Consider the following 24,897-nt stretch of genomic DNA (forward strand, 5'->3'; position numbering starts at 1 on the left):
GCATCCCACTCCTGATTACATCTCAGGTTATGATCTCATGGGTTCTTTAGATAGAGCCCTGCATCAGGCTCCATGCTGACCTTGAGGAGCCTGCTTAAGATTCTCTCTCTCTCCCCCCCTCTCTCTCTCCCCCTCCCCTGCTCAAGGTCTCTCTCCCTCTCTCTCTGCCTCTCCTGTACACACACACACTATCTCTCTCAAAATAAATAAATGAACTTAAAAAATATTTAAAGTATGTGAGAAACACACGGTTTTAGGACCAGGTGGTCTAAGACATACTGAATAATCACAAAGCAGAGGAGGTTAGCAAATTATAATCTAACATCGTAACCCTAGGCTTGATTATGTTTGAAGCAAAAATCAAACAATATGTTTGCCTTTCCAGCAAACCCACTGTTGGAGATATTGTCAAATTTGATATTTAAAATCCTCTGTATAAAGTAAATGAAATGTAAAGTAGATCCTTTTAGAATGTAAAGCCAAGGAATGGTTTGCTCTTCTAAAGCAAACACATAAAATACACTTATCTGGTGTATTTTACCAGATAAGAAAACTCTCTAGCAAGTTATGTTTCTCCATGTTGGTTACCAGGAAACTTTGAGCCAAAAATGCTCTCTTCCCAATCTCTTGGTGGTTGTCTTTCTCCCCAAGGGGGAAGGTGGCCTCCAGCAACACAAAGAAATCCACACTTTCTGTACTTAAATCTTAAAATAGGCTCTGGAGATAGGAAGAGAACAATGACTGCACAGTGCTGACATGATCTCATGACCACTGCTATTCCCGTGGTTCACCGTGCTTAAGCCTGGGTGTGCTGGGTATTTCAATGACAAGAGTTAACTAAATGCTCAGAGAGAGCAAGGAGAAAAGAAAACATCAACAATTTCTCTTGTTTCAGCTTCTTCCAAAATATGTTGGCTCCCAAGGTCTCGGAACCCTGCTCCCATTGGGCATCCTACACAGAGAAGGAGAAGATGACCCCTCACTCAGATGCTTCGTTTCCTGGTGAAATTTAGCATCTTCTGGAATTTCTCTTATACGTTTCCCCCCTCCATGTTTTCTTGACTTCAGTCCTTATTTTTAGCTTCCATATGTGTGTTTATATTGTAAATTGTTTCAAATTACCTCTCAAAGTAAAGAGAGACCAAAAAGACAAGTAAATCAACACAAAAATTGAGAGCTGGGCTAATTTATAATGCTAATGAATGCTTCCTGAGGGACTGAAGGCCTAGTTTTGGATCAGATTGGCAGAGCATGTAAATACCTTATGGGTTGTAAAATTCGACAGGCCCTAGGAGATTTGGTAGAAAACAGCACACCATTCACACTCCTTCTCCATATTAAACAATGTAAAATTATTTTTGTATCTCTGTGAAATAGCAATTCAAAGCAAGGGTAAACTTGGTCTGTTTTCTACTTCAATTTTCTTGCTTTCCTTAATCGTGACATGTATTTACTCCCTCTTATAACCAGTTTTTCTGTTTTAGGTCATCTGTTTGCAAGCAGACAAGGGGAGATAGGACACACACCGCCAGAAAAATGAGTCATGCACGTAAATCATTCTGCAAGGGGGAAAGCCTGAGGTTTTGTGCTGTTACTCATGCGATGGGGCCAAAAAAAATTCTATATATTTACCATCTTCCCATATATATTAGCACTATTTCCTTCCGATAACCTCTTCTGATCCTGTTCTCTCCCTGCAAAGAGCTGGGTGACGGCATGGCATTGCTCAGTGGAAGATTTTCTCTTTCCCATTGTATTTGACAATTGCTACATGGTAAATGGAATGACAAAATGGCAAGGTGATAAACAAAGCTAGAATCCCATCTGTTCCTATGGAATTTGAACCTCGCATTTGGCGGGATGCAATACAACTACGATCTGATACTTATTGTATCAGGCTGCACTTGTCCTCTGGACTCTTCCTCATAATGAGCTATACATTCTGTTTCGGCTTCAGTTACCGATACATCATGATTTGCTACAAATGCTGCATTTTCCCCAAAGAGAAGGGAAAGGGGATTGATAAATAAGTCCCATTGCCCTCATTCAGAACAAATGAGAATGCAGGACACAGGGAAGAATGGTCAATTCCAATGTGTTTGATGTGATTCTTTACATAAGTGTTTAAAGATACCATCCAAAAAAGAAATAAAAATTTTAAATGCATATGCAGAGTATGCATGTTCTCAAAATAAATTCTATTACAAAATTCAGATTACTTATATATATACATATATATTTAATATTTAATATAGGAGTTCTGCAGTATGAGTTCTGTAAAATCTGAATTTCTTCAATGCATGTCACTTTAAAACTATATATGTGTTTCCATGTAAGCCAAGTATGTATTTGTTTATATACAGAAATACGTGTGTGGATACATATGTATATATCCAACTACCTATATATATGAGTATGTATATAATGTATCCACATGCATGCACACACACATACATACAACTATAATGCCTGATTGCATTTGAGAATCATAAGCACAGGCTGCTGATATAAAATTCCAGCTTTCATTAAATTCACTCCATTTACTCATTTACTCATCCAACAACTAACCTACTTAACAAATATTTATTAAGCTTTTTGTGCAAGCCATTAGGCTCCTTGATGGACTTTTAAATGATTAAGACTGATGCTTGCCCAAAAAGAGGTTATAATCCATTAAAGGAGATAAGACAATTTACAAACAACTACTATGGAAGTGAGAATGATTAAGAATGACTGACTGGTGTGGATGGAGAACTTTTCTTTCAAATAAATGGAATTTGGAAAATTATGGAGGATGTGTGACCTCAACTAGGACAGTTAAACAAGTACCGTGCCAGAGGTTAAATGAAAATTTAAAACATTTAATTCGAGTAAGTGACAAGGAATACAAAGCAAGCAAAGAAATTTTGGTTGAACCTGAGAGTCATCGAACTTGGTACAATGTCAGCTATATTTTTAGGCATGATTATGATGAAGCTGGACGAGGGAGTTAGATTCGGATGGTAGAGGATCCTAAACGTAGGACCGAAAGGCTGTCTTCGGTTAATATGCACGAGGGAGTGATTGAAGTCTTCAGATCACTAAGTGAAACAAACAGCTCACGCAGCAAGCTTTATCCAGTGGCGGCATGAACCACAGATTGGTGTAAGAAGACACCAAACAGGAAGCTTGTATCAGAGGCCGCGTGGAAGTGATAAGAGGTTGGATAAGAGTGCTGAAAAGCAAAGAGGCAACCTGTGCATGTCTGCATATGTGCCAAACACACACATGCAACGCATTTGGCATGGGGTTCTATTACAGATCTAAGGGACAGATGGCTTTTCTGATATTAGAGGCTTACAAGAAATAAAAATTAAATTATTCCAAGATTCCTGCCTGGGCAACTGAAAATACAGTAATGCCATGAACAGGTGTTGTATAAGGACATCAGGCGGAGAATAGTTCTAGAAAAAGGAGGGAAAAGATACAAAAATGCTGACTCGAAGGGGTACATGCAGCCCAATGTCGATAGCAGCACTATCGACAATAGCCAAAGTATGGAAAGGGCCCAAATGTCCATCAACTGATGAATGGATGAAGAAGATGTGGTATATATGTATACAATGGAAAATTACTCGGCCATCAAAAAGAATGAAATCTTGCCATTTCCAACAATGTGGACAGAACTAGGGGGTATCATGCTAAGCGAAATGAGTCTGTCAGGGAAAGATAAATAACATATGATTTCACTCATATGTGGAATTTAAGAAACACAACAGATGAACACAGAGGAAGGGAAGCAAACATAATATAAAAACAGGGAGGGAGACAAACCATAAGAGACTCTTAAATACAGAGAACAAATTAGGGGTTGCCGGAGGGGTATTGGGTGAGGGATGGGCTAAGTGGGGGATGGGCAGTAAGGAGGGCACTTGTTGGGATGAGCACAGGGTGTTGTATGTAAGTGGTGAATCACTACATTCCACTCCTGAAAACATATTACCCTATATGGTAACTAATTTGGATTTAAATAAAATTAAAAAGTAAAAATAAAAGTAAAATTTTAAAAAGAAGAAAAGATAAAGGAGGGAAGTTCTATCTGGACTTAAGAATGGAAATTTTATTGACTTAGCAGTCCCTTTTGCTTTATTAAAAATGTTGAGGGGCGCCTGGGTGGCGCAGTCGGTTAAGCGTCCGACTTCAGCCAGGTCACGATCTCGTGGTCCGTGAATTCGAGCCCCGCATCAGGCTCTGGGCTGATGGCTCGGAGCCTGGAGCCTGTTTCCGATTCTGTGTCTCCCTCTCTCTCTGCCCCTCCCCCGTTCATGCTCTGTCTCTCTCTGTCCCAAAAAATAAATAAACGTTGAAAAAAAAAATTAAAAAAAAAAAAAACAAAACTGGAAGAGCCTGGGGCGCCTGGGTGGCGCAGTCGGTTAAGCGTCCGACTTCAGCCAGGTCACGATCTCGTGGTCCGTGAATTCGAGCCCCGCATCAGGCTCTGGCCTGATGGCTCAGAGCCTGGAGCCTGTTTCCGATTCTGTGTCTCCCTCTCTCTCTGCCCCTCGCCCGTTCATGCTCTGTCTCTCTCTGTCCCAAAAATAAATAAACGTTGAAAAAAAAAATTAAAAAAAAAATGTTGAGGCAGGGCACAATACCTATTCTATGGATGAAAACTCTTATTTTCCCTTGGATGTGCTTCTTTCAACAATTCTTACCTTCACCCTGAAGCTGTTGATAATTGGATGTGATCCACTGAAACTTGTCATCTACTGTTTTATACGTTTTGCACCATTCCTCCTCTGAAACCCCCAGCAAGCTCCAGTGGATGAATGTTTTACAGTTTCACAAGAGGCAAAGAACTTACAAAGATAAAACCAGACAGCTGGGAGAGGCCCCAGGATGATTCCTCCAGCATCCCACCCCATTTCACAGTTGGCCCTTGTCTTACTTTTATTTGTCCAATATTTCTCTTCCCTATCATGCTGCATCTGAATCTACTAATGAGGCCCTTTTGTACTTTTGGGGGCCGCTATGCTCCTGAGCCAATCTTGTAGGGCACAAGAAGCATAATAATAGCGGTAGTCTGTCCAGTGTGCCAACATGTGATCGGGACTGATCTTCAAACTCTCCCTGACCCTTCCGCCTCCCCCTTCTGCTTAGAAAGACCCTTGGGACTTCATGGCGTCCACTTGAATGATCCAGGATTATCTTCCCTTCTCAAGACACTCCGCTTAATCACCCTGCAAAGTCCTTTTTCCCACACACGATCATAGTTTTGGGGATTAAGACATGGACATCTTTCAGGTGGAGGTTGGGGCATTATTCTGCCTGCCCCTTAAAATCCCTAGTGGTCGAGCCCAGCAATCTGCACTTTCAGGGGCTCTTCAGGTTAAGTTTATGCAAGTGTGGAGGCCTAAGGATTGTTTAAAGTTCTGAACAATCAAAAGATTTTGAAGCTAGACTTGTGGTGTCTATGGCAAATATAATTCTAAAGTGTGGTAGGTTTCCTGTGTGCTTCCAATCAGTCCCATGTGCCATTATCCATGATTAAATTACTTTTCTAGAAATATATATTATGTCTTCATTCTTCTATTTATTCCTCACGCTATCTCTGCCTCCCTGGCTTGCTTCTTAACAGCAGTGATCTCAAAGGCATCTGAACAGGCTGGGCAAAGCAGGAAGGGGCCTTAACTCCCACTGCTTGGGAATTAGGAGCATTTGGTTTTCCAACTATAAAACCCCCAATATCCCAACTTTCTATTCTCCCTTCTATATTTGTCCTTAAACCCGTGATTTTTTTCCTGGAGCTCACCTTCTGTGAAAGATCTAAGCAAAGGCAGGAAATAAAGTCACTATAATAACACTTCCTAAATGGTTCTCCCAAAGCTATAGGCAGTCACAAGGTCTGCCTGTAAGTTAGGACAGTGGGTGTTTTACTAAATGTGGGACTAGGCTTTGTCAACTTCTCAGAGTATAGTATGTGTCATATGACAGTTCCAGCCATCCAACAATAAGGCCAGCGTTTCCTATCACATTTAGCACAGCATCCTACTTCAGGATGCCTCTTTCTATATTAGAGTGCAGGAGCAAATAGACCTAAAATATGTGCATAGCTCATTGCAATAGAAATGTTTTGCTTTATGATAGGCTGATGCATATGTTCCTTGTGATGCATGGTTTTCCCCCAGATGGTGATTTAGAGACCTATGTTCTGTCCACCTGGTGACCCCAGCATCCTTACAGTTCTCACTCATCCTGAAGCACATCCAACCAGTAGAAGGAGAAGACAGCAAGGGAAGGATACAAAAAAAAAAAAAAATGACACCGATCATTTCCACTTACATCCCATCGGACAGAGCTCAGTGACATGAGTTATACGGCACATCCAATTTCAGTTAAATCAGGGAAATGTAATCAATCCACTCTTAGAGGAAGAAAAAGTAAATTTGTTTTGTTTCTGGTAAACAGCTAACAGTCTCTATTGTACCAGCAAATGATATATGCCTGCATTTAGGTTATTTGTTGTCACTTGAAAATAAATAGAAAACTTGCTTCAGCCCATGTAAAACTATTTGCATATATCGCACATAGCCTGAGACACATAAAAAAAAAATTAGCCAAGTCTAATCTAATAATTTTTTTAAGAATCTGGGTCAGACTCTCGCTTCTAGAAATGTAAGGAAGAAAAGAGCTTTCTCATCTGGTCTTCAGAAACCTTATTCCCGTAGTCCCACCCCCCCACACCCCATAAACTGGCACACTATGGATGGCCACTCACAGAAGAACCCCGTGAAGTGTGCTACTGCACAGAGTTCCCTGAACTACCAGAACCATTAAACAACTGGCAAGATATCTCTAATTAGAAAGGGTCATTCCAGTCTACCCTGCTTCTTACTCTTCCCTTTGCGATGGTCCCAGGTGTCCTGGGGGGTCTAGTACAGATTTAGGAATCGGAAATATGCTTGGGGTCCTGTCTCATCTCAGCATTTATCCTCTGTCAAACCTTACTGAATTACTTGTTTCTTTTCACACCCTGTTAGTTTCTCACGCCTGCTATAACAAATTATCACCAAAGTGGTGGCTTAAAACAAAATGGAATTTATTCTCTCGTGCTTCTGGAAGGCAGAAGTTGGAAATAAGTACCATTGGCTGAAATTGAAGTTTTGGAAGTGCCACACTGCATGCTCCTAGAAGCCCTAGGAAAGAATCTGTTCCTTATTTCTTCCAGTTCTAGTGGCTTCCAGCATCCCTTGTCTTATGCCACATCCTTCCATTTTTAAAATCTCTCTGCTCTGACTTCACATCACCTCCCTTTCTCTGTGTAGTGGGATCTCTGCTTCTCTGTTAGGAGGACACTTAAAATGGCATTTAGGAGCCACCCAGGTAATCCAGGATAATCTCCCTATCTCTGTTTTAAGAACCTTATCTGAATTTCGTCTTCACAGATATTTTTCCAAATAAGGTAACATTTGTAGGTTCCAGGGATTAGGAATTGACACTTCAAGGGGATCATTTTTCAGCCTGCCAGTTTATTATCTGTTCTCCAAAGATTCACCTCCATTTCTAATGCAAAATGTATTCACCCAATGCCAGCATCCCTCATAGTCTCTGACCATTATAGTATCAACCCAAGTCTAAAATCTCATCCAACTGTCATCAGCTCCAAAATCTCAAATATCATCTAAATCAGTAAACCAAATATAGGTGAGACTCTGGGTGTGATCCACCACAGGATAAAATTGTTCTCTATCTGCGGATGTCGGAAGCTAGAAAACAAGTTTTTTATTCCCAAAATCCAAGAGTGGAACATGTGTTGCACAACAGTTCTATTCCCATTCAAAAAGGGAGAAAATGGAAGGAAGAAATGAGTCATCAGTCCCAAGCAATTTGAAAATCCAGTAGGGAAAGCACCATTAGGTTTCAAGTCCCAGGGAAAATCTTCTGTGGCTCATCCTTCTGTCCTCTCTACCAACAGCTCCACCATCTGGGCTCAAGACTTCGCCTTAGGAAGTTGCCCCTTTTTTTTGATGTATATACAGCACATGTTTGCAGCAGAATTATTTTATAAACCTGCTTCATGCCTATAAAATTTTAGAATCTGGACAGTCTTCTTTTAATTCATCTTGTCCCTGCCTTAATCAATCCAAATGTTTCCAATGAGGTAACATTTCCAAAAGCCTTGAGCTTCTGCTGTGTATGTCATGAGAATTTACCCCATTAGACAAGAGGGTCCTCCACAGATCTTTCATGGATAATCACATCTCTATTCCTGGCTTTTGCTGAGATTGTTGACTGAGCCCATGAGTCACATACCTAATACCTTCATCACGCAAAACGTTGTCCAGCCAAATCCTTGGCCTTCCCTCCAGAGCATGCTTTCCTAACAGTGAAGCACCTAATATTAGCATTTTCTGCACTCTGCATAGGTACGGAATTTTAATATCAGCAGGTGATGGTTACTTTTTGTCTGACGATCCTTTTCTATCACACTTTATTGTAAGAAGCAAGAAGAAACAAAGAAGTACCTTCAACGCTTTGCTTGAAAATCTTCCCAGCTGAATATCCAAGTTCATCACTCACACGTTCTGTTTTCCACACAACCATAGGACACAATTCAGCTGGGCTTTTGGCCGCAATGTAACAGTTTCAAATAACAATTTCCTCGTTTCCTTCTGAATTTATTCAAGGTCTCTAGACTTTTCAGTCAGATCTGTCATTCCTATTTCTTTTCCTGTGATCTGCTCACTACCCAATTCTGAAGACCACATTTTTTGGTAGTTGATACAGCAGTTTGCCAGTTCCTAGCACCAAATCGGTTGTATGTTTTTTCCCCCTGTGGCCTCTGTAACAAATTACTACACATTTGGTGGCTTAAAAGAACAGAAAATTTCTCTCCCATAGTCTCAGAGGCTGGGAATCCAAAATAAGTATCACTGAGCCTATCACTGGTCAGCAAGACCACACTCCCTCTGGAGGATCTAAGGGAAAATCATACCCTGCTTCTTCCAGCTTCTAGGGGCTGTTAGCATTTGTGATGTCTCTCCAATTTCTGCCTCTATCTTCATATGACCTTCTCCTCTTCTATCTGTAAAATCTAACCTGCCTTTCGCTTCTAAGGACACTTGTGTTGGCATTAGGGCCCATCCTCAATCCAAAGTAATCTCCCCATCTCAGTATCTTTCATTAGTCACATCTGGAAAGATCCCTTTTTCCAAATAAGGTAACATTTACAGATTTCAAGGATTAGGACCTGATAACTTTGGGAGTACCATTTTCAATCTCCTACATACATGCCCAATGTTGAATTTTTTGCTTCAGAGAAACATAAACACAAGAGGCTGGGGTAGACCAGTTGTCGTGTTAGGCATGGGCTATGTTTGCTAATCAAACTGTCTCCATGTCCCCACTTTAATCTCTCCCCAGTGACTGGATAAAAAGCAAGAAGAAATTGGTCTTCTTTCCCCTTTTTGCTTATGCGTCATAAAAGCAAAAAATAGATAAGAGAATTTTAGATAGAACCAAATTATATTGGAGATTTACCTTAGTTTTTACTTGAGTGTTTACTCAAAAGAGTTGAAGATACCATTGAAGGTAAACGCCACCAGTAAGACACGTGCTGTCTGGTATAACTCACCTGTTATAATCTCAAACAGTGACTGGCTTTCATTTTCAGTTGAGAATCATAGACTCCCAGAGCCAAAAGCAGTCTCTGAGATCATCAATTCTAATTGCTTTCCTTTATAGATGAAAAAACTAGGTCCAGAAGGCAGAAGTTTCTTGCTAAAGTCACAGTAGCTAGCTTGCAGAATTACGCTATTGTTCCTTTTTGCCTCCTTGTAGGATCCTGACCTTTCAGAACTATGGCTATGATTGCTTTCTTTATTGTTTTGCAGGTTGGCAGTGTACCATTCTAATCATCCCTAATATAGAAAGGTCTAGATGTTGCCCTCTGAATTCTCTATTCACATTTAGACGTAGAATAAGAACTCTCCCCCAGAATCCACTTCAAATATGTGGAGGCAATGTAGACAGAGAAGATAAAGAAAAAGGCAGGAGGAATATAAAGGAAGTCACTACCACAAGAAACAATATCTGGCCAGTGGGACCACCATTACCTCTTTAATAAGCCTAAATTTTATTTTATTTTATTTTATTTTATTTTATTTTATTTTATTTTATTTTTATATTTCAAGTTTTTATTTAAATTCTACTTAGTTAACATATAGTGTAATATTAGATTCAGGAGTAGAACTTAGCGATTCATCATTTACATATAACACCCAGTGCTTATCACAAGTGCCCTCCTTAATGCCCATCACCCATTGACCCATTTCCCCACCAGCAACCCTCCAGCAACCCTCAGTTTGTTCTCCATAGTTAAGAGTCTGTTTTTATGGTTTGCCTTTCTCTCTTTTTTCCCCCTTTGTTCATCTGTTTTGTTTCTTAAATCCTACATATGAGTGAAATCTGAAGTCTTTCTTTGACTTACTTTTTAAAAAATTTTTAATCTTTACTTATTTTTGAGAGAAAGACAGAGTGTGAGTGGGGAAGGAGCAGAGAGAGATGGAGACATAGAATCCAAAGCAGGCTCCAGACTCTGAGCTGTCAGCACAGAGTCCGACGTGGGGCTCGAACTCACGAAAAACAAGATCATGACCTGAGCCAAAGTCGGACACTTAACCATAACCAACTGAGCCACCCAGGCATTCCTTCTTTGACTTATTTTGAATAAGTGTAAATTTTAAAATAATGTGAAAGTAAATAAAGTGACAAGTAACTCAACTTTGAAAATTAAAAAAGAATTTAAAATATTACCTAGCATAGGGCACCTGGGTGGCTCAGTCAGTAAAGCCTCCAACTCTTGATTTTGGCTCAGGTCATGATCTCAGGAATGGTAAAATGGAGCCCTGAGTCGGGCTCCCTGCTGACAGCATGGAGTCTGCTTCTGATTCTCTCTCTCCCTCTCTTTCTCTCAAAATAAATAAAGTTTAAAAAATATATTACCTAGTATGGAGAGTATAATGCTAAGTGAAATAAGCAAAGGGGAAAAACAAGAGAGAAAGAGAAACAAACCAAGAAACAGACTTGTAACTACAGAGAACTGATGGTCACCAGAGGGGAGTGGCTGGGGGGGATGGGTGAAAAAGGTGATGAGGATTAAGGAGGGCACTTGTGATGAGCACATACTGTTGTATGGAAGTGGTGAATATTGTACACTTGCAGCTAATATAACACTGTATGTTCACTAACTGGAATTAAAATAAAAACTTTAAAAAATAAAATATTAAAATAAAATAGAATAAAGTAGAATAGAATAACAGTCTTTAAAATCATTCTCTGAAGTCCTTACAGAATTCAATATGTTATTCTATATTTAGAGAGAAGCATTATCTGTGAGGCTTTCTTCAGAAAATACAAAGGAGAATTAAGGATATATCAAAAACAGAAACATAACAATCCATGACAAGGTTTATCTCCTTCCCCGGTGTTTACATGCTAGCAACCTATTCAAGCGTCAAAAATACGAATCAATTCATCTCAGCAGTTAAAACAATTTGAAATTATCACCACGGTTCTGGAAAATAAGCGAATGAATGATATGCCATGTTTTCTATGTAAGCATTCCAAGGAAAGCCACTTTAACTCTGGTGTGTGGCAGAGCATTGCTAAACCCAGGCCCTAGATTTATCTCTCATTGGACATGACCTAGAGTTGCTTTGCGAATTCTATAGGATTGATTTTATATTTTGGACATACCTTTATTGAGTGTCAAGCTATTTACGGTTTCAGACCATAAGAGTGAACTTGTATATTCCCAAAGAAATAAATAGAATGAAGTCTGAAATTATGGCAAGTGACTTTAGTCTACCTGTCCATGCAGGGGGTGACAGAAATGCCACATTGGAGAAGAAAAGAGAGAGGCATTTTTGTGAGTGCCTAATATATTCTGTGCCAAGCACTATGTTAAGAATTTATTTTATCTCTATAACTCCCTTTTCCATCCCCTTCCTACTCCATCAGTGGAATGACCATTAGGATACCTTTTCCTAGTCCACCTTTCCCACTGTAGAAGTGAGATCTCAGTGATTTTCTTGCCCTATTGAGATATCAGTTTCCTCATCTTGTTAAATAAAGGATTTGGACTGAGCCATTGCTAAGGTCTCTTTCAGCATGTATGACCTTCAGGGTCTTCCATAAACTACTGGGCCACAGCACAAGTCCCTGTTGTTTCAGTAAATTCCTCCCCAAAATTAGAGATTTACAGTACATCCATTCCTGCAAAGATGGGGCTATGGCTTATAAACCTGAATAGGAGAATAATTCCTATTCAGAAGTAGCTTCTACTAAGACATATTTTGAAAAAAGTTACTTCCTACGCCCTTTGTTAAATTGCTTTGTGACCCCCAAACAGACAGAATATAGCATAATTTGTGTGATGTCAATGATACAGATAATTATTTAATGTATTGTTGTATGTTCCTATCCACCATTCATTTTCTCCTATAAGGAAAATGCATCCAAGATACCAATAGCATTATTAATAATCATGACCTAATTACAATAATAAAATATTACACCCAAGAATGGAAGAATACATATTTTGAGTGCACATGGAACATATACCAAAATTCATCATATGCTGGGCTATAAACAATTATCTGTATGACCTCATTCATACAGAACATGGTTTCAGTTATATACAATATAATTAAGCTGGAAATAGGCAACAATAGGTTATAAGAAAGCTCTGATATTTGGAATTTAGGCATCTATTTCTATATATTTATGAATGAGAGATAAATCAGTGAATGATTTAAATATGACAGAACTTGTATGATATAGCTATGCATTCTATAAAGAGAATATTTAGAGCTTGAAATGTATATAATAGAAACATAAAAGGAAGTATAGTCAATCATTCAAGCATGCATTTCAAGAAGCAAGAATGTAGATCAAAGAAATAACAGATATGGGGCACTTGGGTGGCTCAGTCCGGTGAGCATCCGACTTTGGCTCAGGTCAAGATCTCATGGTAGGTGAGTTCAAGTCCAGCATCTGGCTCTGTGCTGATAGCTCAGAGACTGGAGCCTCCCTCTCCCTCTGCCCCTCCTCTGCTCACCTGCTCACTCTCCAAGTGAATGAATGAATGAATAAATAAATACATAAATGAAAATGTTTAAAAAACTACACTGGTATAAGATTGGAAGTTGGTCTACCCTTGATAAGAAATTGTCAACAAAGTTTTGTTTTTGTTTTTTTGCCTTGAAAAAAAAACAGTTTCTATGCTTTGCCTTTATCACGTCTTTGATTACTTATGAAAACTGAATCTTCTTAATACTGAAAAAGCCAAGTTTAGCTAACAACTAAACAAGTATATAAACCTCTGCAGCATCTCTTATTGCCACAATAAAACCTTCTGGTATTTTTTTTTTGACAGAGTTCCCCAAATTCAAAGTCTAAATGAAGTCTTCTTGACTAAATAGGCTTGTTTATTTGGTATGGGAAGTGTTATCAACTGAGCAGTAATAAACCTTCTTAGGCTACGTTGTATGGGAAAGTGCTATGACTCACCTAGAAATTATATGAAGTCTCTAAAGTTCTAATATCTCCTGGCATAATGTCATCACTTGTATTTCTGATTATTGAGATGTCGTAAGTCACAAAAATACTATAGCCAGCAAGGAATATAAGGTGTCAAAGAAAGGGCTGATGTGGATTAATACCTCAGGTGTCATCAAAGTAAATATTAAGAAAATGTTGAAATCAAGGGGCACCTGGGTGGCTCAGTCAGTTAAGCATCCAACTCTTGGTTTCAACCAAGGTCATGATCTCACAGTTCATAGGTTCAAGCCCCTCATCAGGCTCTATGCTGACAGTGCAGAGCCTGCTTGGGATTCTCTCTCTCTCCTTCTCTCTTTGCCCCTCCCTTTTCTCTCTCTCTCTCTCTCTCTCTCTCTCTCTATCCCTCTCTCTCTCTCTCTTTCTCTCAAACTAAATAAATAAACTTAAAAAAAGAAAATAAAATCTCGAACCAAGCAGCTTGGTTGCAAACCTTCAGCCAAAAAGGAGGATCCCCGATGAGGTCTTACAGGCTATTCAAAGGGCACTACACATCTCACATGGTTTCTCCCCTTTCTGGGGCCACTAATAATCCTGCTACTCTTACTACTTTTTGGACCTCATGTATTTAACTGTTGGCTGCAACTTGTGACCAAGCATATAGAGGCCATGAAATTACAAATGTAGTAACACAAGGGTACAAGCAGCTTGGGGCTAAACCTGGTAACACACAAGCATATCTCAGACTATCTGGGAAAAGTTCTGTTCCCCTACTGCTCCCCATGACAACACCTGGGCCCAGCAAGAAGTTAATAGGTCCAGCACCTGGGTGGCTGAGTTGGTTAAACGTCCAACTCTTGATTTCTGCTCAGGTCATGATCTCCTGGTTGTGAGATGGAGCCCCATGTTGGGCTCTGTGTGGAGCGTGGAGCCTGCTTGAGATTCTCTGTCTCTCTCTGTCTCTCTCTCTCTCCCTCGGCCCCTCCCTCACTCACGTGCACACACACTCTCACATGCTCTCTCCTCTCTCAATAAATAAAAGAACAAAAAAAAAGAATGAGGAGCAGTATAAAACCAGAGGAAACTCCTAGAAGCTTTTGCCTGACAATTTTAACTTTTAGAAACTAACAGACCGCTAGTACAAAAAGAAACATTTGAGGAAGACACCTGTGCAGATGATTCAGAAAGTGCCTTGCCCTTATTATAATGTTAGTAACTCCCTCTGGATATTCCTTCCAAGCCCCAGTAAAAGGATCCTGTTTTCCCCTCATTTGGTGGAGTCACAGCTTTGGAACTTATTCCCTGTGATCTCCTTATTAGAACCAATAAATATGACTCTATGAGGCAACTCCCCCTGGTGTGGTCTCTGGAGCAGACCCACTCCAGTCCAGATAAAAAAGCAGTACAGGTAACGAACAGGAACAGGAAGTTTCCATGAATTGCAAGGTAACTAACTGGGAAATGCTATAGACAAACTGATAATAACATCTAGTGGATTACCATCCATTAAAATCACCATCTAACATTTCCTAAATACATACATTCAGACTTTACAATAGGAAAGAAAAGTACAATTGTCATTTTGTTGATTCTGCATGTCAATTAAAACTGTGGAATGAGGGGGATACAGATGAATTTTACCACCATGAAATCCTTGCCCCCAGACATGACAAGCAACGTAAAGAAGTACATACCTCTTTTTAAACATGCATTTTTTTTGGTGGATCTGTTTAAAATATGGAAACGAGCACAATAATTTTCCTTGACATTTAATTTTTTAAAGACCTTAGTCACTTTCCACAAATTGCACTATTTGAAGTATAAAATAAATTCACTTGAGTTTTACAATATTAAGAAATTAGAGGGGCACCTGGGTGGCTCAGTCGGTTGAGCAACTGACTTCAGCTCAGGTCATGATCTCATGGTTCTTGAGTTTGAGCCCCTTGTTGGGCCCTGTGTGGAGCGTGGAGCCTGCTTGAGATTCTCTGTCTCTCTCTGTCCCTCTCCCTCTCCCTCGGCCCCTCGACAGCTCAGAGCCTGGAGCCTGCTTCAGATTCTGTGTCTCCCTCTCTCTCTTCCCCTTCCCCACTCATGCTCTGTCTCTCTCTGTCTCAGAAATAAATAAATACTAAAAAAAATTAGAGCTTAGCTAGAATTAATTTTATTACAAAAAAAAATAACTAATAAATATCAAAACAAAAGTAAAAGACTTTAACAATTAGAGTCTATTTCAATTGCACGGAAGTCAGTTCAGTGGGCATTGTCTATTTAAATATTTGATTTCCAAAAAAATGTGATCACTTATGTTTCATTGTTTTTAGTGAAAAAAATTAAAAATAATTCTTAGCAAAACTCAAATTGTTTTATTGGAAAGAATATTTTTCATATTAAGGAAAATCTGAATTCTGCATTATAAAGATAATCTTTCTTATTTTACTTGAAAAAAATATTGCAAAGACAGCTTACAGACAGGCTTTTAATTTAAATAGAAGCTGCCAGCCACTCACACTGGTTGAGCTCATTTGATCTACATTAGTGAGGTCGGTAATGAAAACAACAAATGTTAAAAGTAGGATGCATCACGCTAATTTAAGTGGGTTTTTTTAATGTTTATTTTATTTTTGAGAGACAGAGAAAGACAGAGCATGAGCAGGGAAGGGGCAGAGAGAGAGAGAGACCCAGAATCCGAAGCAGGCTCCAGGCTCTGAGCGTCAGCACAGAACCTGATACAGGGCTTGGACTCACGAACCGTGAGATCACGAACTGAGCCTAAGTCGTACTCTTAACCGGCAGAGCCACCTTGGCATCCCTAAGTGTTCTTTGAAGAGGGTGACAAACAGTCCCTAGTGTGCCTCCCCACATTCGCATCTTGTATCATCACCCTGTCCTTGAGTGTGAGGGGGACCTGTGATTGCTTCTAACTCATACAACTTGGCTAAAGTATTGGGATATCAGTCCTAGGATGAGGTTACATTTTATGTCAAGGTAATGAGATGTCACTCTCACAGTTATGCTTTTATATACACATCAGGCTCCACCAGGATAAGGAGAAGTTAGACTCCCATGCTGGCTATGAAAGAGTGGGCTGCCTCCCTGAGAGGGCCTATGGACAGAGCCATGTGGAAGGGGCTATGGAGGGCCTCCACTCCCTTTGGCCCAAAACCATCAAAACTGAACAAACAAATGCAGAATGGAGACAGAGGAGGGGACTTCAGTCCCACAGCCACAAGGAGGTGAACCCTGCCAAACCCCTGAATGAGATTAAGAGTAGACATTTCCCCTGCTGGGACTGCAGCCCGGACTGACATGTCAACAGTAGCTGGGTGCAAACATCACCCAGAGAGCCTCGCTAAGCTTCGCCAGACTTCCCACCCACAAACACCATGAGGCAATACACATATGTGTGCTTTACGCTGAGAAAGTAGAGGGAATTTGTGATATAGCAGTAGAAAACGAATACAAATAGTAATTGTATAAAGTTTTCATGTCAGTTTTAGGAGAAGTGACATTTTCAGACACTGTCTTCTCATGTATGAATATGGCATCTATTTCCACTTGTTCTGATCCTGTCTTATATTCTTCAGCAAGAGCATAAACACGTCCTTATAACTTTTCTATATTTTATGTTATGTATTTCTTCATTGAGGCTTGTATATTTTTGTTAAATTTATTTTTTTATTTAATTTATTTTTAAAATTTTTTAAGTTTTATTTTATTATTTATGTTAAAAGAGAGAGAGAGAGGGAGAACAAGCAGGGGAGGGCAGAGGGAAGGAGAGACAGAATCCCAGGCAGGCTCCACACCATCAGGGCAGAACCCAATGTGGGGCTCGAACTCACAAACCAGGAGATCATGACCCGAGCCAAGATCAAGAGTCGGATGTTTAACCAACTGTGCCACCGAGGCACCCCAAATTTATTTTTAATTGTATTATGATCGTTATCACTATTATGGAAAATATTTTCACAGTTTTAGTTCCAGGTGAATTAGTATTCTCAGTGTACTAATAGAGAAAATGTATTTGATTTGTGTACTTATCTTGCATTCAGGCATCTTATCAAATTCCTTTTCTAACCTACTTGATTGTGAATATTGTCTTCTGGATTTTTAAAGATGCAACCATTTCATCAACAAAAGTGATAATTTTATTCCTTCTTTTACAGTATTTTTTTCCTTTTTTATTGGAACCCTTCTACAGTAACCCAGATGCCGACCCAGTAGCTTCTAGCAATGATCTTACAGTATAAACTCCTCTAAATTCACTTTATATTCTTTCAGCTTTTTATGTTTTATTTTGTTATAGTAGGAGGACTGGTTTGCTTCCCAAAGCTGCCTTTGTCCCTGCATTACTATTCCCGGTGATGACTTTAAATGTCAGAAGAATTTTTTTTTTTTTATTTTTTTTTTATTTTATTTTATTTTTTTTTTTTTTAATTTTTTTTTTCAACATTTATTTTTGGGACAGAGAGAGACAAAGCATGAACGGGGGAGGGGCAGAGAGAGGGAGACACAGAATCGGAAACAGGCTCCAGGCTCTGAGCCATCAGCCCAGAGCCTGACGCGGGGCTCGAACTCTTGGACCGCGAGATCGTGACCTGGCTGAAGTCGGACGCTCAACCGACTGCGCCACCCAGGCGCCCCAGAATTTTTTGAAGCATATAGAAACCATGTAATATTTCTGGAATCAAAGTTATATTAGAGTTTGACATTCCCTTTCTACTGTATGCTATGTAAAATGTGGGAATGTTGAATATAATACATAATACGGGGTATATGCACATAGATGAAGCAAGTGAATCTGGGAACAAGGAGGATTTTGTTTCAGAATCCAAAACAGGAAAGTACTAGGAGAACAGAAAATACTAATTCTCAACAATCAAAATGATTGAACCAGTGATGATTCAATGATAGGCAACAGTATAGTGTCTGATGTGAAATTTAATCAACTAATGATACAAGGTCATTAACGTGCTTACATAATTTTAAAGCACAGCTAACTCTCTGAAAAAACTTTTTCAGAACAAAACAACATCTTCTAGATTAAAGTCACATATTAGACCTCTAAAAGTGAAAAATAAACCAGAAAACAAAATCATAATTTAAGCTTATACCATTTATAGCAAAACCAAGTAAAAATCATATGACCACCAAGGATTTTTAAAAAGCAACAAATTAAATGATTAATAATATTCTGGGATCACCAGGGTGGCTCAGTCAGTTGAACTTCCAACTTTGCCTCAGGTCATAATATCATGGTTCTGGAGTCAAGTCCCACATGGGGCTCTCTGCTGACAGCACAGAGCCTGCTTGGGGTTCTTTGTGCCCCTCTCTCTGACTCTCCCCCACTCGCACTCTCTCCCTCTCTCTCCAAAATAAAAATAAAACATTAAAAACAAAACATTTATAATAATATTCTGGGTGGGGCAACAGTCACCAGAAATATAAGAATGGGGTTCCCATTGAAGCCACTAGACTTAATGTAAAAAAAGAAAAAAAATACACATGGCCTCCATTTCAAGGGGTTCAGTCCTCCCTCTTACATAAAGCAGAATGCTGAGACCAGCTTTGTGAAGAATGTGGACAGTTTCCTTGAGGCATAGTCCTAGGGACATTGGGTTTGAAAAAAGAAGAACAGAACAGGAGGCATTAGCCCACTGTGTTCCAGATAAATATTTTTCTTGCTTTAAGTGAAGACAGAAGAACCCAGATTATTGACTGACTTCTACTCCATTCAGGGTCCCGGTGCATTGGAGAAATTTCTGTACGTGCGAATTACCATCCAAATTACCATTTATTTATTGTTATCATTTTGTTCCCAGTGCCTTACACAGCACCCAGCACCTAGCATCTATTGAACTGGATTAAATCAATTAGAGCTAAGTGACTCCATGACTTCAGGAGGTCTAGAAATAAATGTTCTCCTACCCCAGCACTCAACACACCTCAAAACACCTCCCCAGATTTGGTAACTTTTCTTCCATAACAACAAAGCAAGCTTAAAACGTAACCAGTGCTGGGAGTAGAATGCCAACAACCTAAATTTAAGTCTTGAAGTAAAAGTTTTCTTTAAAAAAAGTTTCTGTCAGTTGGTTAAGCCGTCGGCTCTTGATTTCAGCTTGGGTCATGATCTTACGGTTCAGGATCCTGCCCCGTGTTGGGCTCTGCACTGACAGCATGCAACCTGTTTGGGATTCTCTCTCTCCCTCTCTCTCTCTCTGCCCCACCCCAGCTTGAGCACATGCACACACTCTCTCTCAAAATAAATAAATAAACTTTAAATAAATAAATACATAAATAAAGTTTAAAAAATCTTTCCTAAAGGAGGAAAAAGATATTATCAGTTGAATGTATTGAGATGAAGGCTAATCAAAGAGGAGACATTTCACATAGAATGAAGGTGGGGAGAGGATCCACTTCTGATACTCAAATGCCAAACTTTTAATTTTTTTAACGTTTTCTTTTATATTTGAGAGAGAGAGAGCACGCGCGCAAGCAGGAAAGGGGCAGAGAGACAGAGTTTCTGAAGCAGGCTCCAGGCTCCGAGCTGTCAGCACAGAGCCCGACGCGGGGCTCAAACTCACAAACCATGAGATGGTGACCTGAGCTGAAGTTGGTCGCTTAACTTACTGAACCACCCAGGTGCCCCTTGAAGGCTAAGCCTTTAAAACTCAGAAACCTTTTTCTCTGAAGAAACTTTGGGTGGTTTTCAAAAATCTATCTGAAAGTAAGGATCAAAGCATCATCAGTTCAGTTTTTATGTATCTATTAAAACAATGCTACCTAGAAGCCTAAGTACAGAATTCCTTAAACCGAGAAAGGGAGAGCTAATAAGAAATAATGCGAACACACACACACCATCCTAATATTTCAGAATGCCATGTCATCATATGACCACATGATGCGACAGTATGAAAATCACTTGGAGATTTGACAAGAATAGTTTACTGGCAGTTAGGGGACAGAGAGCAAGATAGAAGTAGATTAAAGAATGTATTTATGGGCATGAGGAAGTTAAGACAATGTGCACATAACTGTTCCGGGGGGAAATGGCAATAAAAGGCTGTATGGGTTACTGACGATCATGTAAATAATGGGAATATTTGGTAAGCTGGTAGGGAGTGGCATTTCCTACAGGAAACAAGGAGGAAAGTTTTATACTGTGGCTTACTGACAGAGAGTATCAGAGTTGTATAATTGTTTCAGAGTTGTTCTTTAAACATTTATTCAGAATTCTATGTGCTATGTATGCGCGTGCTTGTATACACATGGAGGGGTCACACTGAAGAAGACGCACATCCTGTCTTCATAAAAATTAAACTTTAGTGGAAGAGGCAAGACACGAACATAAATCAGAATGGACTCGATAGAGAAAAAGAGAGTGGAAGAAAAACAAAAGAATCGGAAAATATCCAAAAATGGACAATTCAATCAATGAACACATCTCCATAATTAGTTCTGATAAGCTCATTTTGTTAACGCTGTTCTGATTTTTTAGGGACAAAAATGCCATCTTTGCTTAATTCATTGTTGTTTTGAAAAGGTAACGTTACATTTATTCTTATTCTGGTATGTTTTTAAATAACATGCCAACCTCTTTCAGTTCGCTGTTAGGAACTTCCTGTCTGCTGTCTGGTGATGAACTTTTCACCATGTCATGACACCTGACGCTGCTCACGTCACTGTGTCTTACTAAACCTCAAAGCAAAAGTGTCATTCGTAACTTTTGCTGAATGACTGATGAGAGTTGATGGGACAAGTATTGGCTCATATTTTAGAGAACTTATTTTGAAATTTTTAAATAAAACTTATGGTCCATATGTATACAAATCACAGACCTGGGGTAAAAGATGTATCATTTCAACCTAAGAATTCAACGGTTGTAACAGACCACATGCCCAAAGCCACCAAGTTGCCTGTGGGAGCTGGGGAAGGCTTAACACAAAAGGTCACACTTGATATGATTCTTGAAAATGTTATACTAGCCCCACACACTACGGTATTTTGACATCAGACATCTAGAAAAAGCAGGACTGTTCACTCAAAAGAGTCATTCATCTTTATATTGATCTCTCTCTCTCTCTCTCTCTCTCTCTATATATATATATATATATATATAAAACCAAAAGAGAAAAATTATGTTTCACTTATTTAATTGACAAGATACTTAAATCATTCTAGAGAGATGTTTTATATGATCATATTTACTGTCTTTGCCATATTTGTTATAGATTTTCTAAAAAATGCAAATGAGGGGCACTTGGTGGCTCAGTTGTTTGAGAGGCTGACACTTAATTTCAGCCCAGGTTATGGTCCCAAGGTCATGGAAACAAGCCCACATTGGGCTCTGCACTGAGCACTTAGCACTGAGCATGGCGCTTGCTTGAGATTTTCTTCTCTCTCCCTTTGCCCCTGTCACCTGCTCTATCTCTCTATAAAATAATAAATAAATAAAATAGTTCAAAGGAAAAAATCATAATGAAAAGGAAAACTCAATGGTACAATCCAGTTTACAACATACTCATTTCTAATCATGTGTTTTATCAGGACACACATTGCCAACCATTAAAAGATAAACTGAGGGATTTTTCAATTTTCAAGAATTTATGCGTGTATATATACATCTGTTGGAATTGGACACTGCCAAACCTGATGTGGGCCGGGTGTCTTCCACCAGCCAGGGCGAGGGGAGAGAGTTTTATAGAGAAGAGGTGGAAACAAAGGAAGGAAATTATTTCATTGTCTACAGCTTAAGTAGTTGCCTGACTTGAGAAAGCCTGCTTGGCTTATTGTGAGTGGTTGTGCTTACGTTTCTTTTCCTCTGATTCAAAGGTGCTGTCTCTGGTTTAGGTTCTGGTTTGCTTTCGCAGGGGATTAGAACCACCCCCAATCTAATGGCCTCTTGCTTACTTACTTTGACAGGTCTCACCCCTTATCTCACATTTAAAAACTGGACTGATATAAACAGTGGCATTCATGTCTTTTGTCATCAGTGCTCTATGCTCCATCCAAAGCTTCTAAAAACTCAGACCTAAAAGATACTCAGCAGTAGTTCTTTATGTAGATTGGGGGAGTGTGTTCAGAAGTGAGCCCTGCCTGATTGCCTACCCTTCCTAGCGCACAACTGAAATGCACATAAAGCAAATCACTAGTCTACCTCTCAAATTTACACCATTTCCATTGGAAAACAAAGTCAAATGAAATAATCTGACTCAGGAGTGTGGTGGTATTTACATTATCTCCATAGAAATTACAGTAAAACTCTGGCCAGGATATGAAGGAAACACGTACTCCAGTACCACTGGTTTATCAGAAATGTCCCTGATTCCACTGGGGAAAAAAAATCTGCCTAAAATACATGACCAAAAATACGAATTTTATAGTGTCTCTAGTTTGCAAACTCTGTCCAGGCAGGGATTTTGTCCTATTGATCTGTCTTATCTCAAAGATCTTTTGCAATAATGGACCAAAGGGATATAGAATGTCTTAGGGAAGTTTTCTAAATACCCTTTCCCTATCAATTCTTCACATGTTCAAGTGAAAGAATATCTTCACCTTGCAGTGAGTGACGTAAGGCAAAATTGTGTACTATTAACATTTGTTTCTCTAGCATATTGACAGGTATGTATAAGAGTTGAGTAAGTAAATGAATGAAAATGTGCAGATTTCAAGAGCTCTCCCTCATAACTTTTTTTTGGGGGGTGTTTTTTTAATATCTGACAAAAGTTTTGTTTCATATAGTCCAAGTTATCAAGATTTTTATAATTTTTTGTATCATATGCTCACTTCTTCATAACTAAGCTCTTTCACTAAATATACAAGAAAAACCCTCACGGTTCTGCCACTAATTGGCAATACAATTGTAGGGAAATTGTTTAATTGTTTTGTCCCATCAGCTATAAAATTCTGATTCCTAGAGAGAAGAAAAGTATGTTTGAATATCGGTATGATCACTTCTCTGATAGTTTCTTTTAGCATGTCTTCGTGATGCATTGCCTTTTGGCTCATTTTAGTACGTACAGTAAAAATAAAATATTTGTATAGTAATAACATGGTCTTAGAATATATTGCAATGCTCTTGCAAACATTCATGTGTCATTTAATACTGACAAACAGCCCTATGAATTACTTAGTATAATACTATTGTTACGCCCATTTTGCACGGAAAAGACTGAGGATTAGAAAGATTAGATAGGTTGCCCAACATGAGGGGAGGTGAGCCTTGGCACCCCAGCTCTAAATTTGGATGCATGTGACTCTTAAAAACAAAGATGGTCTTCAGCAAAATCATCAGCAGCTGATATGAGTATATTTTTCCTACTTGAAATGGTATAGAAAATATTTATATTCTTGTCTTTAGAATTTATAGGATAACCAAATCAGGCTACCTATTTCTTCACCTTTCTGTATTAATTATGATGAAACATACAATGTATACACAATGTGGACATGTAATATCCAGGTCCAAAAGGAGTATTTAGAGACTTATTTCATTTTCTTTTTATTTCTCTTTGCATCCCCCCCCCCCATTTTAATCTGCTTTTGGAAGGTCAGGCAGGGAGTATTTTGTTTAAGGTAGTAATTTAAGTGACAATGTAATAATAGATGGACCTAACTTCAGAGGCTGGAAAATATTTCCTAGAAAATAGGACTGGAGAAAGATCATTGCTTAGGTCTTTTTAAAAATGTTTTTACCAACTTTCTAAACCAGAGATTTGCCTTATGTGTTTAACATTTTATAAATATTGGTTTTTCAGAGTGGTACTTTAATATTTTACACAATGTCTATAGACTTTAATGTGAGCTGACAAAAAAATCACAAATAACAATATTTAAAAACAATATTCACAAAAGTATGGAACTGTGCTTATTGTCTTATGCACGTAATTGTTATTTTTAGTATTTGTTACCTAAAGGAATAGTTATTACAATTTTTCTCTGATTAATTTTACTCCTTTTGCATTCTTTGACCAACACACAAATGCTTTTTATCACCTATAAGATATACAAGCTTCTTAGAAAGTAGAACAAATTCGAGTGATTGGAGGCAGCTGAAGAAGGGCACAGAAATACTTGTCTGGAAATGATAATGTAAATTCCCAATTATAAATATACATATAAATTCTAGACAGTTCAATCTGGACACAGTTCAGAAAGCATTATTTTTCCAGACTAAAGGGTAGTCTTGTGGATTGTTATGTGGTGATTCACTTTCCACATTCCAGTAGGCATTGATGTGCCTTCTGCACTGCCTGACCTCTGGTAACTTCTATTACTGGGCAAAGAGGAAGTAAGGTGATTAATATTCATGAACACTAATGCAAAGCTGGAAAAGCTAAGGAACAGTGCAATGCATTCATC

General features: G+C 38.9%; 1 long non-coding RNA gene across 1 annotated transcript in view; it reads right to left on the minus strand.

The window, feature by feature from the left end:
• LOC147575772 (uncharacterized) overlaps nt 1-24,897 on the minus strand; it is a 278,295-nt gene that overhangs the window by 252,451 nt on the left and 947 nt on the right. The gene's annotated exons all lie outside the window — the stretch shown is intronic.

The sequence above is a fragment of the Puma concolor genome, chromosome D2, assembly GCF_028749965.1.
Source record: "Puma concolor isolate L17-30 chromosome D2, mPumCon1.1.hap2, whole genome shotgun sequence".
Taxonomy (NCBI): Eukaryota; Metazoa; Chordata; class Mammalia; order Carnivora; family Felidae; genus Puma; species Puma concolor.